The sequence below is a fragment of the Mustela nigripes genome, chromosome 14 (genome assembly GCF_022355385.1).
Source record: "Mustela nigripes isolate SB6536 chromosome 14, MUSNIG.SB6536, whole genome shotgun sequence".
In the NCBI taxonomy this organism is placed as follows: domain Eukaryota; kingdom Metazoa; phylum Chordata; class Mammalia; order Carnivora; family Mustelidae; genus Mustela; species Mustela nigripes.
Genome location: NC_081570.1, coordinates 63,094,701 through 63,113,929, shown reverse-complemented (window position 1 = coordinate 63,113,929; position 19,229 = coordinate 63,094,701). Strand labels below are relative to the sequence as shown.

The 19,229-nt window shown below is 40.2% G+C and overlaps 1 non-coding gene across 1 annotated transcript; it reads left to right on the top strand.

Annotated features, from left to right (window-relative positions):
- Nucleotides 1-7,611: 7,611 nt before the first annotated feature.
- LOC132002289 (U4 spliceosomal RNA) lies at nt 7,612-7,755 on the top strand. The gene has a single exon (XR_009399795.1). It is a non-coding gene; the product is annotated as a U4 spliceosomal RNA (small nuclear RNA).
- The last annotated feature ends 11,474 nt before the right edge of the window (nt 7,756-19,229 follow it).

Sequence of the window (19,229 nt, the reverse complement as noted above, 5' to 3'; positions counted from 1 at the left end):
GCTATACACATTCTTAATATGTATCCATTAGTTGGATCTGGCCATTTGCAACAAGTTGACTTATCCAGCCTAACTTCTGTTCTGATAGCCTGGTGTTCCTGGCTAATGAATGAAACAAACAGATTAATCTATGGTTTCCATTTCGGTTTAGAGCAGAGGTCAGCAAACATTTTTGTAAAGGACAAGCCAGTAAATATTTTAGACTTTGTTGGCCAAGTAGCAAAATTGAAGATATCATGTAGTATTGATTAAATTTAAAATATAAGAATAATAATTTAATACAATTTTTTAATAATATTGATCTACGAATGACAAGAAGGAAAAGTTTTTGGACGGTAATTCACTTAGTTGTGGTCATAGTTAATGCTTTCTGCCATTATATTCATTTCAAATATTCATTTGTAAAAACAATCCTTAGTTTATAAGCTGTACAGAAACAAACATTGTGCTGGGTTTGGCCCCAAAACAGCCACAGTTTGCTAGAGGCTACAGTGAGTCACCATTAACCACAGGGGTTGACTTCGCTTTCCAAGGAAAAGTGGAAGGAACCTGCTATGTATTTGTGTTCCCACCACACCTCTCCCAATCCCCCAAACTCTTATGTTGAAATCCTAATTCCCATAGGCGATGGTATTAATGGAAAGAGCCATTGGGAGGTGATTAGGTCAGGAGAGTGTAGTCCTCGAAATGGGATTAGAGCTCATGTAACAGAGCTCCCTAGTCCATTCTGCACTGTGATAATACAAGTCTGTGGCCTGGAAGAGGGGACTCATTTGACCATGCCGGTACACTGACCTCAGACTTCCAGTCTCCAGAACTGTGAGAAATAAATATCTGTTATTTTTAAGCCATGTAGTCTTTTAGTATTACCTGAATAGACCATTCTGCATTTAGTCTCACTAAGGACAAGAACAATTTTTCTGGAAGCCCAGTACCCTTGACTGTAAGCCCATCTTCTCATTGTTCTAGGGTAGAGGAGGATTGAGGGGGAGGTTAAGACATGTAGGGGGCAGTTGGTCCTAAAACTTGTCCTCAGATTTACCATATTTTATTGAATGAAAAACACAAAGATTTTTCACATTTTAATATCTCTGAAATCAGGTCAGCCCTTGGAATCAATGATCTAATTCATTTATTTACTTTTTTAAAGATTTATTTATTTATTTTAGAGAGGGAATGTATGCACAGGAATAGGGGCAGGGGCAGAGGGAGAGAATCTTCAAGCAGACTCCCCACTGAGTGCAGATCCTGGCTCAGAGCTCAATCTCAGGACCCATGAAAGCATGACCTGAGCCAAAACCAAGAGGCAGATGCTAACAAACTGAGTCACTCAGGTGCACCACAATGAGCTAATATAATTGGCAAGGGTTTTTTTTTTCTCTTTCTTAATACAAATAAAACAATGGGAAGACTTATAATCAATGGCATTTTAGCTTCTATAAAATATGTCAGTGTTTCTTTTTTTTTTTTTTTAAAGATTTTATTTATTTATTTGACAGAGAGAGATCACAAGTAGGCAGAGAGGCAGGCAGAGAGAGAGAGAGAGGAGGAAGCAGGCTCCCTGCTGAGCAGAGAGCCCGATGTGGGACTCGATCCCAGGACCCTGAGATCATGACCTGAGCCGAAGGCAGCGGCTTAACCCACTGAGCCACCCAGGCGCCCCAATGTCAGTGTTTCTTATTCAAAGTTGCAATCCAGCTCCATTCCAAGTTTCCTTACCTATGAATAATTGTTTTTGTTTTGTTTTGTTTCGTTTTTAATCTACCAGAGCTTATATTGTGCTTCCTTCTGCTGCCACAGAGATGGGCCCTTTTAGAAATGCTCTTCCCAGTGAAGGCCCTGGATGAACATCAAGAAGCCATATCTTTTGGATTACTTGGTAGTTGGGTGTGATTAGGACATGGTGAGGGGTGGATTTTATTGTAAAATTGAAGTTTACTTTTTAAAAAATTAAGAATACCTTTCCTTACCAAATGTGGGGCTGGGGGGAGAATTTTTGAAGTTTAGTGTACCCAGCATAAAATCTCTCCCTTCTGGATTAGCTTCCCTAGATGAGGAAAACCAGCCTGTCTCCCAGGCTGGCACAGAGCCCAGTTGCCTTGGCAACTGCCTCTCCAAATCTGACACCAGGCGCCACCTGGTGTCCGAATCAAGCAGGCACAACGAACAGGCATCCCACTGAACAAGTTTTAAAGGATATGCAAAAATTGGAATGTAATGAATAGAACCAGGAAGTCAGGCTCAGACCAGTTGAGGTATTACAACATGAGTATCTGCTTTACCACATGGAATATAAAGGTCATATATGAGTGTACATAATGTAACATAACTGACTTTTTAGAAAAACAAAAATGGTAAAGGTCGAAAGGGCATCAAATATAAGTCATGTGTCCTTAGTATTAATTCTGGTTTTGCCATTAATTAGGGGATTATCTGTTACATGGAAAACACTTTAGTAGGCACTTGGGCTTAGCTAAATGCTGTACATGAATCATTTCATTCAAACTTTATACTAACTTATGAGTCAGGCATTATATTTTCATTAGGAAATGAAGCTCAAGGAGATTAAATCATTTGCTCAAGGTCAGCTAATATGTGGAGAAGCTGAAATAAATACAAAACTTTTACTTAGTATCATGCTTGCTACAGAGTGGGCACTCATTTCTTTAATGAAAAACAAAAAACAAAAAACAACCCATATCTGCATTATACCAGCAACACCCCTTATAACCACTCACATATTACCCTTGAGTCCACACCCTACAACAAGTTAGCCCAATGCTTAGGATGCTTGCCTCTCCTTTCTAATACTTGTGCAATACACTGGGAAGCAGCAGAACTCAGGAGGTTTAATACCATGGAAGACCCAATCATTTTAGTCGAGGTGCATAAAAGCAGAAAGAAAGAGAAAGCAAGCAGGAGAAAACCTGATCTTTTGTGTGATCAAGGGCTAAGATCCTCACTGTTGGTAGTGAAAGCTTTTGTTCATAGACGAGTGTTTGCTCATATTCTGAAATTGTTATAAAACCGCTACTAATCTTTTATGTGTATGTGATCTCCTGGTCTCACCGAAAATCAAATGATTTCCTGGTGAAAGTCAGGGTTCCCTGAGCTATTTTCGCTACTCTGTGGCTGTCTGAACTCTCCATCTTTGTGTAAATGCCAAGAATTGTGTCACTTCACGGCAGCAATGGTCTCACCACTCCTGCAGCCCTCCGAGCCATCAATCTCCCCAGCACCACTCACACATGAGGCTTGAGCCAGCAATGAATCACAGACATAAGAAAAAGAAAAATGTATAAACATATGGAGGAAATAAAACTCTCCCAGAAAGTGACAGAATTTATTTTTACTCTCCAGGAGCTGTCCTCTAGACTTGCAAACCTTCACTTTCTTGAAAAAGCATCTGGAAATTCAGAATTACTTTCATCTGGCAAACTCATGAACTGTGACTCCAATATTTTGTATCTATTTTCTTACTTGAAAGTTTTGAGGGCACCATAGAAAGAGCATTTTCTCTCATCTTTCACCATCCTCACTCTCAAGAGGTTTAGAATTAGTGTGGATAGACTCATAAAGAAAAAATAATAATAATTTGAGTCCTAGGAAAGCTTTGGAGTAAATGAGATCATGTCTATGAAGATTATGTGTAACCTGAAAAGTACTGTGAGTGTGTCAGGGTTCAATTTAGAAAGCAGAGGACAGTATTATGGGTATGAAGGATTTAGTAGAGGAATCACATGAAATATGGGAGGAGCTGAGGAAGTGAAGGTCTCCAAAAGGAATTAAGAGAGTAAGAGAAACAGTCATTAATCAATGCACCTAAAGCTCTGGCACAGATGGACAACTTATTCCAGCTCTCCTAGCCTTGGTCCCCTCACCTGTAATGGCAAGGAGTGAAGTCTCTAGAAACTGACCACCTGTGCTCAAGTCTTAGATCTGCCACTTCCTAGATGCATAGCCGTGAGCAATTTACATTTGTAAAATAAGGATAATAACAGTACTCATTTGATAGGGTTGTTTTGAGGATTAAACAAAATGATGTAGAACAGTGCCAAAAATATATAAACATTCAGGAAATGTAGTAATATTTACCATCAGAGGAATGTGGTAATACTAAAGGAGATACATAGCAAACAGCCAGCTCATTAGCTGCAATATAAACAGTGCTCAGTAAACACTAGCTATGTGCTATGATGATTTAGGATTTTGAGTCAGAGACATTGTAAGGACAATGTTGGAAAAGTCTGGAGGTTGGAAATGCCAGGACATGTTAGGGACAAGTATCATGGCAGAAGAACAGGTTCTGAAGGCAACTGATGGGCAGTGCAACTAGAGACATGCCAAGTCTAAAACAGGAAGTGCTTGACAATCATATAAACAAAAGCCTCAGGGCGCCTGGGTGGCTCAGTGGGTTAAAGCCTCTGCCTTCGGCTCAGGTCATGATCCCAGGGTCCTGCAATCAAGCCCTGCATCAGACTCTCTGCTCAGCAGGGAGCCTGCTTCCATCTCCCTTTCTGCCTGTCTCTCTGCCCACTTGTGATCTCTGTCTGTCAAACAAATAAATAAAATCTTAAAAAAAAAAAATAAACAAGAGCCTCAGCATGCCCTGGAGACTGATAAAATGAAAAACTCAAAGATTATCTGGTGCAGCCTATAGATTAGAATGGGAAAGTGGGGGTGGGGAATCAAATCTATAGGGAGAAAAGCTAATGAGAAAGTTCTTTAGGAAAAAAAAAAGAAAGTTCTTATAATCCAAGTCTTTTCTAGGACTTGGATTATGAAAATCAAGATGGAAATAAAGAGATGGAGTAAAAATATATATCCCATGACAAAACTAACAGACCACTGAACCTCTTGGATATAATAAAGAGGAGGAATCAAAGGTCATTTTTAGGTTAAGAAAGTTAGAAAAGGTAGGTATTTGTGTAAGATGATTTTTTAGCAAGTTCAAATGAGCTATTCAGGTGACTATGTGTGGTCTGGAGCTGCAGAGAAATGTCAGGGCTGGAAATCGTGATCTGCGATTCATCTGGTGAGAGAGGTAAGAGCGGAAGACAAAACGCTCTCACTGCCAATCTCTCTTTGGAATATGGGGAAAAAAAGAAACAAGAAAGAAAATCAAAAAACAATTAAAGAAACCTGAAAACTCTAAATATAATATTAGCAAATTATATTTAACAATGTATGTGTGGGGCACCTGGGTTGTTCATTTAGTTAGTTAAGCATCAGACACTTGGTTTCGGTTCAGGTGGTGATCTCAGGGTCATGAGATTGAGCCTTGTGTTGGGTTCCATACTGAGCATGGAGTCTACTTGAGGTTCTCTCTCCCTCTCCCTGTTGTGCCCAAATTTCGAGGCCCCCCAAAGACGACCACCAGAGTCCTGAGTCAAAGCCAAACGGCAAGGGCCGTTTATTACGAGTTTGAACCCGGACCTCCATGCACTCATTGCCAGTGATGCTAAGAGGTCCCGAGCTCAGGATCACAACACTTTTTATACACTATTTTGGGGGAGGCAGGGACTTAGCATACATCATAGTATCTTGTAACAAATCGCCACATACCGCGGGAAAAATCAAAAAGGTACTCTAGAATATGGCGCGCTACAGAGCGGGAAAAGGCTGGGAACGGATTATTGGTTAGGGCAAAGGGCTCTTCAAACAAAGGGTCATTCTTCAAACTGCTGAGTTGGCGCCGCTAGGGTATGTGTCACCTCAGGATTGACCGGGGTCTTCCTGTCAAGCCGCGGGGCACCAGGTGGTTGTTATCTCTCAGCCCAGAGCTGCATGGGGGGTCCGGGAGCAGCCATTCTGTTACGTCCAATTCCGGGTGGGGGTTTCTCTGGCGTCAGATGGCTGTTATCTCTTGGCCCAGAGCCGGGGGAGGGGCCCGGGGGCAGCCATTCTGTCAGGTTCAATTCTGGGAGGGGGATGTGTGGTTACAGAGTGTCTATAGAAAGTCTGCTGGTATTTTTCCATCTCCTCATGGGTTAGCAAGCGAAGGTACAGAAGCAGAAATAGCAGTAATGGTTATAATTTAGGCATCTTATCCCCTCTCACTTGTGCTCTCTTTTTCTAAAATAAATAAATAAATCTTAAAAAATGTGTGTATGTATAAATGCAAACATATAGATGAATAGAACATCATGATCAATTAAGATTTATTCAAGGATGTCAAAAATAAAAGAGACAAGAAATAACAAGTGTTGGCAAGGATGTGAAGAAAATGGAATCTTTGTCCACTGTTGGTGGGAATGCAAACTGGTGCAGCCACTGTGGAAAACACTGTGGAGTTTCCTCAAAAAATTAAAAATAGATCTACCATAGATCCAGTCACTCCACTACTAGGTATTTACCCAAAGAAAACAAAAACACTAATTTGAAGAAAATATATGCACCCCTATGTTTACGGCACTATTATTTACAGCAGCCAAGATATGGAAGCAGCCTAAGTGTTCACTGATTGACAAATGGGTAAGGAAGATGTTCTATACACATACACACACATACACACACACAGGGGAATACTGCATAGTCATAAAAAAGGACAAGATTGTGCCACTTGGAACAACATGGATGAACCTAAACTAAAGGGTATTATGCTAAATTAAATAGGTCAGACTGAGAAAGACAAATACCATATGATTTCACTCATAAAATATATATTTGATTATATATGATTATATATTATATATGATTTCACTCTTTTTTTAAAGACTTTGTTTATTTATTTCTTTGACAGACAGAGATCACAAGTAAGCAGAAAGGCAGGCAGAGAGAGAGGAGGAAGCAGACTCCCTGTTGAGCAGAGAGCCTGTCGCAGGGCTCGATCCCAGGACCCTAAGATCATGACCTAAGCTGAAGGCAGAGGCTTTAACCCACTAAGCCACCCCGGCGCCCCATATATGATTTCACTCTTAAAAAATAGAAATAACCCTTGGGGCGCCTGGGTGGCTCAGTGGGTTAAGCCACTGCCTTCGGCTCAGGTCATGATCTCAGGGTCCTGGGATCGAGTCCCGCATCGGGCTCTCTGCTCAGCAGGGAGCCTGCTTCCCTCTCTCTCTCTCTGCCTGCCTCTCCGTCTACTTGTGGTTTCTCTGTGTCAAATAAATAAATAAAATCTTAAAAAAAAAAAGAAATAACCCAACAAAAACCAGAATCAGACATATAAATACAGAGAACAAACTGATGGTTACCAGAGGGAGGGAGTGGGGGATGGGCAAAATGGGTGCAGGGAAGTGGAAGACATAGGCTTCCAATTATGGAATGAACAAGCCATGGGAATAGAAGGCACAGCATAAGAAATATAATCAATGATATTATAACAGCATTGTCTGATGACAGATGGCAGCTGCATTTGTGACAAGCATGGTATAATGTATGTGTAAATTTGTCAAATCACTGTTGTACACCTGAAACTTAATGTAATATGGTGTGTCAACTACACTTACATAAAAAAAAGTTTTTAAACATTTATTCAAGGAGTTGAGGATGATTTAACAACAGGAATTCTATTAGTTTAATTTAAATATTGCCAATTAAAATAAGGAAAAAACAAATGGTCATTTCAATAAATGTAGGAAAAAAATCTTTGATAGAATTCAACATCCAGGCTTTGCGCAGTGGCAGTATCGTAGCCAATGAGGTTTATCCGAGGTTGCGATTATTGCTAATAGAATTCAACATCCATTCACTATACTAAAAAAGAAAACTCAGCAAACTAGGAATAGAAATTTCTTACCATGATGAAGAATATCTACCAAAATCTACAGCAAACATTCTCGCTGGCATATCATTAGAAAAATATTCATTTCAAAATCAGAAAGTAGAAAAAATACTCTCTGATACCATTTCTATTCAACATTTCACTAGACGTCTGAGCCAGTAGAGCAAGACAAGAAAGTGAAATAAAAGGACTGTAAAGAACAAAACACATTATTTTCAGTTAAAGTGGTCTATTGTAAAGTTATTGAAAGTTAACAAATCAATAATAATAATAATAATTTTCTATAAATTTGCAGAATATAGGATCAATATATAAAAATGAATTGCATTTTTAAACATCCATAGGCAAAATGTGTTTTTGCAAAAGATGTCATTATGACAGCAGCAAATAATATTTATATGTACCATATATATCATATGCACATATCATCTATATTTCATAGCATATATATGATAATGAGGACTAAATCCAATCCAAATATGCAGAGACTGTTATGGAGAAAAAAATTTTTTTTCTTGTCTTGCCTTTATTGATTACTGAAAATTTTACAAAAGGTAATCTATAAATTACCTTCTTCATAATACATGAAGAATTGTCTTTCAAACATCCACACACAAATACAAACATACCCTGTTTTATTGAGCTTCACAGATGCTGTTTTCTTTGTTTTGTTTTTTAACAAATTGGAAGTTTGTGGCAACACTGCATCAAGAAAATCTACTGGCATCATTTCTTAAAATCCTTTTGAATTAGTGTTTTTTTCTATCAAGCTTTATTTAAATTCTAGTTAGTTAACATATAATGTAATACTGGTTTCAGGAGTAGAATTTAGTGGTTCATTACTTACATATAACACCCAGTGCTCATCACAAGTGCCCTCCTCATACCCATCACCCAGTTAGCCCATCCTAGCCCATCACCCCTCCGGCAACCCCCAGTTTGTTCTCTATAGTTAAGAGTCTCTTGTGGTTTGCCTTCCCCTCCCCTTCTCTCTCTTTTTTCCCCCTTCCCACAATTCATCTGATTTGTTTCCTATATTCCACATATGAGTGAAATTTTATGGTATTTGTCTTTTGGAGGAAAATAAATTTTTTTTTTTTAAGATTTTTATTTATTTATTTGACAGAGAGAGATCACAGTAGACAGAGAGGCAGGCAGAGAGAGAGGGAGAGGGAAGCAGGCTCCCTGCTGAGCAGAGAGTCCGATGTGAGGCTCGATCCCAGGACCCTGAGATCATGACCTGAGCCAAAGGCAGCGGCTTAACCACTGAGCCACCCAGGCACCCTAAATTTTTTTTTAAAAAAAAACAATTATTTATTATCTCTCACTGTTCTGGAGGTTGGAAAGTCCAAGGTCAAAATGGCGGCAGACACAGTGTCTGGTGGGAGCCTTCTCCCTTCTCATAAGGAGAAAAAATTTTTACATATTAAAAGATATTATAGGGGCACCTGGGTGGCTCAGTGGGTTAAGCCTCTGTCTTCGGCTCAGGTCATGATCTCAGGGTCCTGGGATCGAGCCTCACATCGGACTCTCTGCTCAGCAGGGAGCCTGCTTTCCTCCTCTCTCTCTGCCTGCCTCTCTCCCTACTTGTGATCTCTGTCAAATAAATAAATAAAATCTTTAAAAAAATTAAAAAAAAAGATATTATAGATATCCCAATGTTCATGGATTAAAAGACTATATATTATAAATATATGTTCTCCTAAAATTTATTAATCCAATATTAATTCAACTAAAAATCCAGAAATCTTCATGAGTTTGACAATATAATTTAAAAAATATATATGGGAAAACAAAAGATCAAAAATGAATATGAAATTTTTATTTTTTAAATTTTTATCTTATTTTTAAATTTTATTTTTATTTTTATTTTTTTTAAAGATTTTATTTACTTATTTGACAGACAGAGATCACAAGTAGGCCGAGAGGCAGGCAGAGAGAGAGAGGGGGAATCAGGATCGCCGCCGAGCAGGGATGTGGGGCTCAATCCCAGGACCCTGGGATCATGACCTGAGCTGAAGGCAGAGGCTTTAACCCACTGAGCCACCAGGCGCCCCTGAATGTGTAATTTTTAAAAAAGAAAATATTGAGAGAGTTGTCCTGTCTAACATCAATATTTATTATCCATCCTTGGTAATTAAGACAAGATGATATTGTCCAGAGATAAATAGAAGACCAATAGAACAAAACAGGACCATGAAACTAACCCATGCATATCTAGAAGCTTAATATGTGAACTATATAGGTCACCATAGAATCACAGGTCATTAGGTAAAAGATAAAAAAAATCATGCTAAAACAACTGATTTTCCATACAGAGCAAAATAAAAACACACTCCAACCTCATACTATAAATAAAAATAAGTTCTATTTGGTTAAAAACTAGAATTTGAAAACCCAAATATTTAAAAAATTTAGAGTATATTGACCACAGGAATTTGTGATTCTCACACAAAACACAAACATCACAAACCAAAAATAAAAAGACAGACTGGGCAAATGCACTTGCACTTGCAATCATGTAACAATGAAAGTGTAGTGCCCATAATACCACAATAGCAAAAGACTCACACAAATGATAAAGGAAAAAGACAAACAACTCTAATGAAAAATGAGCAAACGATATGAACAAGCAATTCTTAGATAAAGAAACACAATGGCCTGTGATACTATGAAAAGCAGCTCATGTGTGAAGAGATATGAACAGCTGCAACACAGATTCACGGTGGTTGGATCTGTATGCCGGCAGGACCAGCTGGGGAGCCACTAGTCTAGTGGACTTGCAGGTGAGCTCATGATTTACCCAGCAATATCATACTAAGCCAGGAACTTCAAAGGGAGTGGTACTGTCCCCTCACAGCATTTGTAAATCTGTCAATTGTTATTGGGTCCAAATTGCAAAACCTACCTCCACACCAGTCATAAAGTTACAAGGAAATTAGTGATTTTATCATGAAAGTATGAATGTAATGGGTTGTATTCCCTTAGCTATATGAAAGGGGTGAGGTTTCCTTCTGTCTTTGCAATCTCTTAGTGGATTATCTGTGATGTGCATCACATTCTGGTTTAATTTTACTCAATAATAAAACTATTTTCTTTCTCTTAAAAACAAGCAGCTCAAACTCACTAGTAATCAGGAAAATCCAAATTGAAACCATGAGATATCATTAGATGCCCATCAAGAAAATTAAAAAAAAAAATCCAATAATAGCAAATGTGGTGAGGTCATAGAGCAGTTGCAACTTTCATACACTGGGAAAATAAACTGGTATGTCCACTTTGGAAAACAGTTTGGTATTATCTAGGAAATTTGAAGAAGCATATACCCCACAGCCCAGCAATCTCCTCCTTAGTTATATATACTTACCCCAAAGAAACTTACATATGTACACGAGGGTATATGTACCGCCATGTTCATAGCATGAACTTGGAAACTACCCCAAATATGTCTTAGGAGGAAAATAGGCAAGCGTTAGCTTCCTGCAACAATATGAATGAATCTCTCAAACATAATATGTAGGGAAGAATTAACTTTACCCAAAGACACCTCTGGCCTTTGCCCCTGGCTAGTGGGGGCTGATCTCAAGACTCTTGAATGTCATACCTGGTATGTTTTTCTTTGCTGGGGGTCTTTGGTCATCAGACCACCCAACAGGGTGATTTATGGTAGGGGTTTGGGCTACCCACTATCTACTTTACTTCCAGAGGAGCTGGAGACTAGAGGTAAGCCATATGGGCAGTCAGCCATGGAGCCCTAATAAAAACTCAGATACCAAGGCTTGGGTGAGCTCTCCAGGTAGGTAATACTCCATGCATCTGTCACACACTGTTGCTAAGTAAGTAAAGCTGTCCATGATTCCACAGGGAGAGGAAAACCGGAAGATCCATGTGTGGTAGTTTCCTGGACTCTGCTGTATGCATCTCTTTCCTTGGTTGACTTTAATCTGTACCCTTTCCCTATAGCAAGCTATAAATGTGAGTATAGAAGCTCTCAGTGTATTCAGGGAATGTTTTAGTAAATTATCAAATGTGAGAGTAGCTCTGGGAACACCAGAACTTGTAACTGTTGTCTGAAGTGAGGATCTTGTAGACTGTAACTCCTTCCCCAGTTTTGCAATGATGTTTAGAGAAAGAAGCAAGTTACATGCATACATACATTCAGTATAGTACCATTTATTAAAAAATCCCTAACAGAGGGGCATCTGGGTGACCTAGTGCGTTGAGCCTCTGCCTTCGGCTCGGGTCATGATCTCAGGGTTCTGGGATTGAGCCCCGCATCAGGCTCTTTGCTCAGCAGGGAGCCTGCTTCCCCCTCTTTCTGCCTGCCTCTCTGCCTACTTGTGATCTTTCTCTCTCTCAAATAAATAAATAAAATCTTTAAAAAAAAAAAATCCCTAACGGGCAAAACAGTGAGGGCCGTGCATCTCTCTGTGCAGGTTGTACACTGCACAATTTTGAGGAGAACTTTATCACAACCTTTGTAAACAGTGCCTCCCTAGACTTGCTCACGCACACACTGCTCAACTGGACAAGAGGGTATCATAACAAACATTTTTAGTAACAGTATAAGGCCTACATGAGACTGATAATCCCAAAGTCAGAACACTGGTTATCTCTTGGGGGAGAAAGGGAGAAAAGAATCGAGAAGGCACGCATAGGAGATTTCAGTTACATCTGTAATTTTCTCTCTTAGATTGGGAGATGGGTGCTTACGTATTCCTTATAGTACTGTTTTTGCAGTTTCATATACATGGAATATTTCATTTTTCAAAAGTCCGTACTTTGGGGACAAAAGAAGAAAATATCCAGAGAAGGAAACAAGTCTGTTTCTGTCAGAGACAGAGATATAAGGAAAAAATCAGCCGAGCACAACACTGGGAAATCAAAGGAGGAGCTCTAAATCAGACACAATGTTGTCAGTGCTGCCAGGAGTCAAGGAGGATAAGAAGTAATTTGTGGATTTGACAATTAGATCATTTTGATCTTTCAAAGAACAGTTTCAACAGATCGGTGAGGGTGAAATCAGATTGCAGGAGGCTGATGAGAGAGCAGCAAGTGACGTGGAAACAGTGAGTGTTGATGCCATTATCGGGAAGCTCAGCAGTAAGAGAAGGGAAACAGGAACAGCAACTGCAAAAATATCATGGCTAAAGGCAGGCAAGAGTCTTGAGGGACTGAATGTTCATGTTCCCTAAATTCCTACGTAGAACCTAGCGGCCGATGTGATGGTATTAGGAGATGACACCCTTGGGAGGTGATTGATAATGAAGGTACAGCTCTCATGAACAGGACCATTGCCCCTGTAAAAGCAACCCAGAGTCCCTAGTCCCTTCGGCCACATGAGGACAGAATGAGAAGACAGCCATCTATGAAACAAGAAGTGGGTCTTGCCAGATGACAAATTTGCCAGAGCCTTGATCTTGGACTTCCCAGCCCCCAGAACTGTGAGAAATAAATGTCTTCTATTTATAAGTCATCCAGTCTCTGCTGTTCTGTTATAGCACCCTGAATGAATTAAGACAGAGTCCTTTTTTAATTTAATTTAATTTAATTTTATTATTTTTTTTAAGATTTTATTTATTTATTTGTCAGAGAGAGAGCGAGCGAGAGCGAGCACAGGCAGACAGAGTGGCAGGCAGAGGCAGAGGGAGAAGCAGGCTCCCTGCAGAGCAAGGAGCCCGATGTGGGACTCGATCCCAGGACGCTGGGATCATGACCTGAGCTGAAGGCAGCTGCTTAACCAACTGAGCCACCCAGGTGTCCCCAGAGTCCTTTTTTTAAAGATTTTTATTTACTTATTTATTTAATTGACAGACACAGAGAGAGAGAGAGAAAACAAGCAGGCGGTGTGGGAGAGGGAGAAGCAGGCTTCCTGCAGAACAGGAAGCCCAATGCGGGCTCAATCCCAGGACCCGGGGATCAGGACCTGAGCAGACATGTAACAAGTGAGCCACCCAGTGGCCCCAAGGCAGAGTCTTTTTTGTTTTGTTTTGTTCTTAAGGAAGGACGTTTGTAAGCTAGTGGTAGAGAGAGAGAAATTAAAGATTGCAAAGAAAAACACAATTTCATTGTCATTCCTCAGAAATATTTACTCTCTTGCTTCCTGCACATTCTAGAAGACTAGCTGGAAGTGATTTAAATAGTTTCCTTATCAGAGCCTTAAGTTACAAAAAATGATTTATATGTTTGGAAATGTGAGTGCATTTCTCCATCGGGACACAAATACGAAGGATGGTTGTTTTCCATGCTAGTCTTTTTAATGCACACAGCGTTAGCAATAGACTAAAACCTGTGAATCTACCTTTATTCCCTGTAAATGTGCCTTATTCTGACCAGCTGACAAAATAGTCATAAGACAAAATTAGGAAAAAACAGACTTTAAATCTTTTATCTGGAACTCAGGTGTTTGAGTGAAGCATAGGGATGAGGGTAGGAGCAACTAGATTGATATTTTTGTTAAGAATGGTCTGAAGGGCCTTAATTTGCTCAAAGCCTCTAATCATGATGGCTGTTGACCCTTCAAGGTCAAGAGTGCGATAGGAACTAGATATGTCAGGTCATTGCTCCAAGTTTATGTTTGTACCCACTGTTTTTCATAGAGCTGAGCACCTGTGAAAAAAGGTTTGACCACTGTCCATTGGTTGTGGCAAGTCCTAGGCATGCATGGGGCTGCTGTGGAGGTGGTGAAAGGAAGAGCAAAGACCCTCAGAAGGAATCTCTCCTCTAGGAATAAGTCTGGCCTGGCACACAATGAAGCAATAGGGTGCGAGGGTCTGAATGTTACATGGCCCTTGGCCCACTACCTGGGTGGCATGTAAGCTGTTTCATGAAACCCTGTAACATTTTTTGAATCCAAGTGACTCTGTTTTGTGAGACCCCAACACACACACACACACACACACACACACACACACACATCACAGGGGACAGAAGCTGCCTCCCTCTGACTACACTTAAGACTGAGCATAACAGGGGCCAAGATGAAAGATCTGGGTCAGCCCTCCATGTCAACACCAGCACAGCCCTCACGGAGTCAATGGCTTGCAAAAGTATTGCAGTAACCTAGAAGTACCTTGGTCAGCAAGGCCAGCAGCAGGTAGCTGCCAAGAGCAGTAGTGGTCCTGGTTCTGTGTAAGGCTTGCGGAACCACCTCAACACTAGAGGGAAGGGGCAGATGGGATAGGACTTTGCACTGTGGAGGCTAGGCATACAATCCCGATGAGATTCAGGAATTAATACAAGCTCAGTTATACACACAAGACAGCTAGGGCTTGGGCTCATTTGAGCAATACATCTACATTTGGAGCAATTAGAGCTTCCTTTTTCTTGATTCCTGTCCATTAGGAGCTACTCTTATTAACTCTCATTAAGGTCATTTTTAGCTCACCCATGGAAAAACCACAAAATATCTTCAAAGCAAAAGTTTTTTCTCATTCTGTGTAGATTCTTGCTTTCAATCTTAATTTCACAGTCCTGCCCAGTCTTTCTCAAGTTACTTTTATCTTGCTTTTGTTGATTCTTAGACAAACAAGAATGTTGGCTCATTCTGGATGGAGTCATTCTTCATATGCCCACATTCTGGCCTCTCATAGACCTCATGGCTTCACCCCTTGACAGGGCACTGTGGTTGGTGAACCAGGATTCTGGTCCACATTCTAACTGACAATGTTTGCTCGAAACATACATTTGTTAGCTTTAGCCTAATTCTCCAAACGTCCAGTCATGGGCCACCAAACCAGGGAGGATGAAGAAACTACAGGAAAGAGGGAGTTTCCTACCCCCAAAAGGGTGAAAAGAGGCTAAGCTACCCTCAGGCTCTGGTGAAAAGTTCAGTGTCTATCCCTCCAACTCATCAAAAATTTAAAAAGCTGTCTTTTGGGGGCATCTGGTTGGCTCAGCCATTAAGCATCTGCCTTTGGCTCAGGTCATGATCCCAGGTCCTGGGTGGGATCGAGCCCTGCATTGGTCTTCCTGCTCTGCGGGAAAACTGTTTCTCCCTCTCCCACTCCGCCTACTTGTATTCCCTCTCTAGCTCTCTCTGTCAAATAAATAAATACAATCTTAAAAAAAAGAAAAAGAAAAGCTGCTGTTTTCATGAAAGGAATAAAAACAGAAAGAGGGAACTGCAGGATGACAGGCAACCCTGAATTCCAGCAGCAAACAAAAACTAGCCAGTCTGTCACCCAAACATATGGGAAGCAAGGTAAAGAGAAACAGAAGAGGATTTCCCTACGTTAACAGTGAGAAGGGTAGAGAGGGTGAACATTGGCAGGAGGAGAAAGAAAGTAGAGGTGAACACTGACAGGAGGGGAAAGCAAGGGGGAAATGGAGCAGAGTGGAAGGAGGGGAGAAAGCGCTATTGGTGTGACCATTTTTATGCAAGGGACTTGCAACAATCTAATGTAAAGGACAAGACTATCTGTAGCAACTTTGTTGCTACAGAATCAACATGGTAGACCCACTCCTTCCATATCTAGTGATCTCTGTAGCAATTGCTAACTTGTATAGAAAGCAGAGCTACCCATAATTGAATTAAATTTTATGAAAAGCAGAACTACTCAATATCATGTATTTCACAGATCCTCATCTAACATATGAATTCAAACTTCTGTGCTTTTGGAAGGCACAGTGTGGTGCAGGAGAAATAGGGCAGCAAGTGTCCTATGGATTTTGATGATCCCATGATGGGCCCATTGAGACGGGGCTGTTACGATCCATTATCCCACTTGTAGATGGTCTAGATTGGTTACTTAATCACATATATTACCTGATTTTAGGCTTAAATGCCCTCTGTGTTTATACTGTTTACATAAATGTTGCTTTGGTCATTAAAAGTCAGCAAATTAGTATTCTGGATTGGAATGGAACAGAATGCTATCTGGCAGAAACAAGATTGTTTTCAGTCAAATGTGTTTTATCAGCTGTGTGGTTCCCCTGTGGTGCCAGAGGCCAAATCCATGTCTTCCCTTAAAAAAAAAAAAAAAAAAAGTAATTCTAGTTAGTTAATTCTAGTTAAATTCTAGTAAATTAGTGTAATATTGGTTTCAAGAGTAGAATTTAGGGATTCATCACTTACATATAACACCTAGTGCTCATCATAACAGGTGCCTGCTTTAATACCCATCACCCATTTAGCCCATCTCCCACCCCCCTCCTTCCACCAACGCTCAGTTTGTTCTCTACAGTTAAGAGTTTCTTATGGTTTCTCTCTATTTCTCTCTCTCTTCCTCTTTCTCTCTCCCTCTCTCTCTCTTTTGCCCCTTCCCATATGTTCATCTGTTCAGTTTCTAAAATTCCACATAGGAGTGAACTTACATGACATTTGTCTTTCTTGTACTGACTTACTTTCTTTGGCATAATACATTCTAGTTCTGTTTACATCATTGCAACAGCAAGATTGCACGCTTTCTGATGGCTGAGTAGTATTCCATTGTATATATATACCACCTCTTTATCCATTCATCTGTTGATGGACATTTGGACTCTTTCCATAGTTTGGATATTGTTGATAATGCTTCTATAAACATCAGGGTGCATGTTGCCCTTTGAATCTGTATTTTTGTATCCCTTTGGGTATATACCTAATAGTGCAATTGATGGGGCATAGGGTAGTTCTATTTTTAACTTTTTGAAGAACCTCCATACTATTCTCCAGAGTGGCTGCACCGGTTTGCATTCCCTCCAACAGTGAAAGAGGATTCCCTTTTCTCTGAATCATCACCAGCATCTGTTTTTCCCTGTGTTGTCAATTTTAGCCGTTTTGACAGATGTGAGGTGGTATCTCACCATGGTTTTGACTTGTAGTTCCCTGATGATTGGTGATGTTGAGCATCTTTTCATGTGCCTGTCAGCCATCTGGAGGTCTTCTTTGGAGAAATGCCTGTTCATGTCTTCTGCCCACTTCTTAACTGGATTATTGAGTTTTGGGGTGTTGAGTTTGAGAAGTTCTTTATAGATTGTGGATACTAAGCTTTATCAGATATGTCATTTACAAATATCTTCTCCCACTCTGTAGGCTGCCTTTTAGTTTTGTTGATTATTTCCTTCACTGTGCAGAAGCTTTTTATCTTGATGAAGTCCCAGTAGTTCGTTATTTTCCCTTGCCTCCAGTGATGTGTCTAGTAAGAAGTTGCTATGGCTGAAGTCAAAGAGGTTACTGATTGAGTTCTTCTCTAGGATTTTGATGGATTCCTGTCTCACATTGAGGTCTTTCATCCATTTCGAATTTGTGTATGGTCTAAGAAAGTGGTCCAGTTTCATTCTTCTGCATGTTGCTGACCAGTTTTCCCAACACCATTTGTTAAAGAGACTGTTTTTTTCCTACCAGATATTATTTCCTGTTTTGTCAAAGATTAGTTGACCATATAGATATGGGTCCATTTTGGGGTTTTCTATTCTGTTCCATTGACCTATCTGTTTTTGTGCCACTACCATACTGTCTTGATGATTAGAGTTTTGGAATATTGCTTGAAGTCCAGAATTGTGATGCCTCCAGCTTTGCTTTTCTTTTTCAAGATTGCTTTAGACATTCAAAGTCTTTTACGATCCCATACAAATTTTAGGATTATTTGTTCCAGCTCTGTGAAAAATGCTGGTGGTAGGGCGCATGGGTGGCTCAGTGGGTTAAGCCTCTAACTTCTGTTCAGGTCATGATCTCAGGGTCCTGGAATCGAGTCCTGCATCAGGCTCTCTGCTTGGCAGGGAACCTGCTTCCTCCTCTCTCCCTGCCTGCCTCTCTCTGCCTACTTGTGATATCTCTCTGTCAAATAAATAAATAAATTACTTTTAAAAATGCTGGTGGTATTTTTAAAAAAGAATTTATCTATTTATTTGACAGAGAGGGAGAGAGAGAGAGAGACAGCAAGAGACAGAATACAAGCAGGTGGAGTAGGAGAGGGAGAAGCAGGCTTGACTCATCTCCTGAATTCTTTGATCCTTCTTTTTCAGCAGCTGCCCCTCACTACCCCATTTCTGTCCATGGATCTTTGTTAGTGACCTTCACTGGAGGCTTCCTATCACACCCTTCCCTTCTCACAACCATTTTCCTTCCACAGCTACTGTTTGGTGGTCTTCTCCCCTGGTTTGCACAACATCTATAGGTTTCCATGACAATGGCTGTGCTGTAGACTAGCTGATCAATAAAAACCATACCAAATAAATTATAATAACTTTGTTATCCCCAAGATGAATTTTAAACATTTTTCTCCATGCCTCTTTTTGGAATACCAAGAGACCCCCACTGAAATTACACAAATCAAGTGTCAAACTCATACTCATACACACCAGTAGGTAACATAAGTGATTAAAACAAATGGATAGGGAGACACTAGGATGTGATGGGGACTGAAGCAAACTAGAACACATGCCCCATCTCATGAAGGTACAGCCCAAACTCAGTTTGAACCAACTGTTACATGGGAACAAACTAGGGTCCACTCATTGCATATCCTTTCTTTCTTTCTTTCTTTCTTTCTTTCTTTCTTTCTTTCTTTCTTTCTTTCTT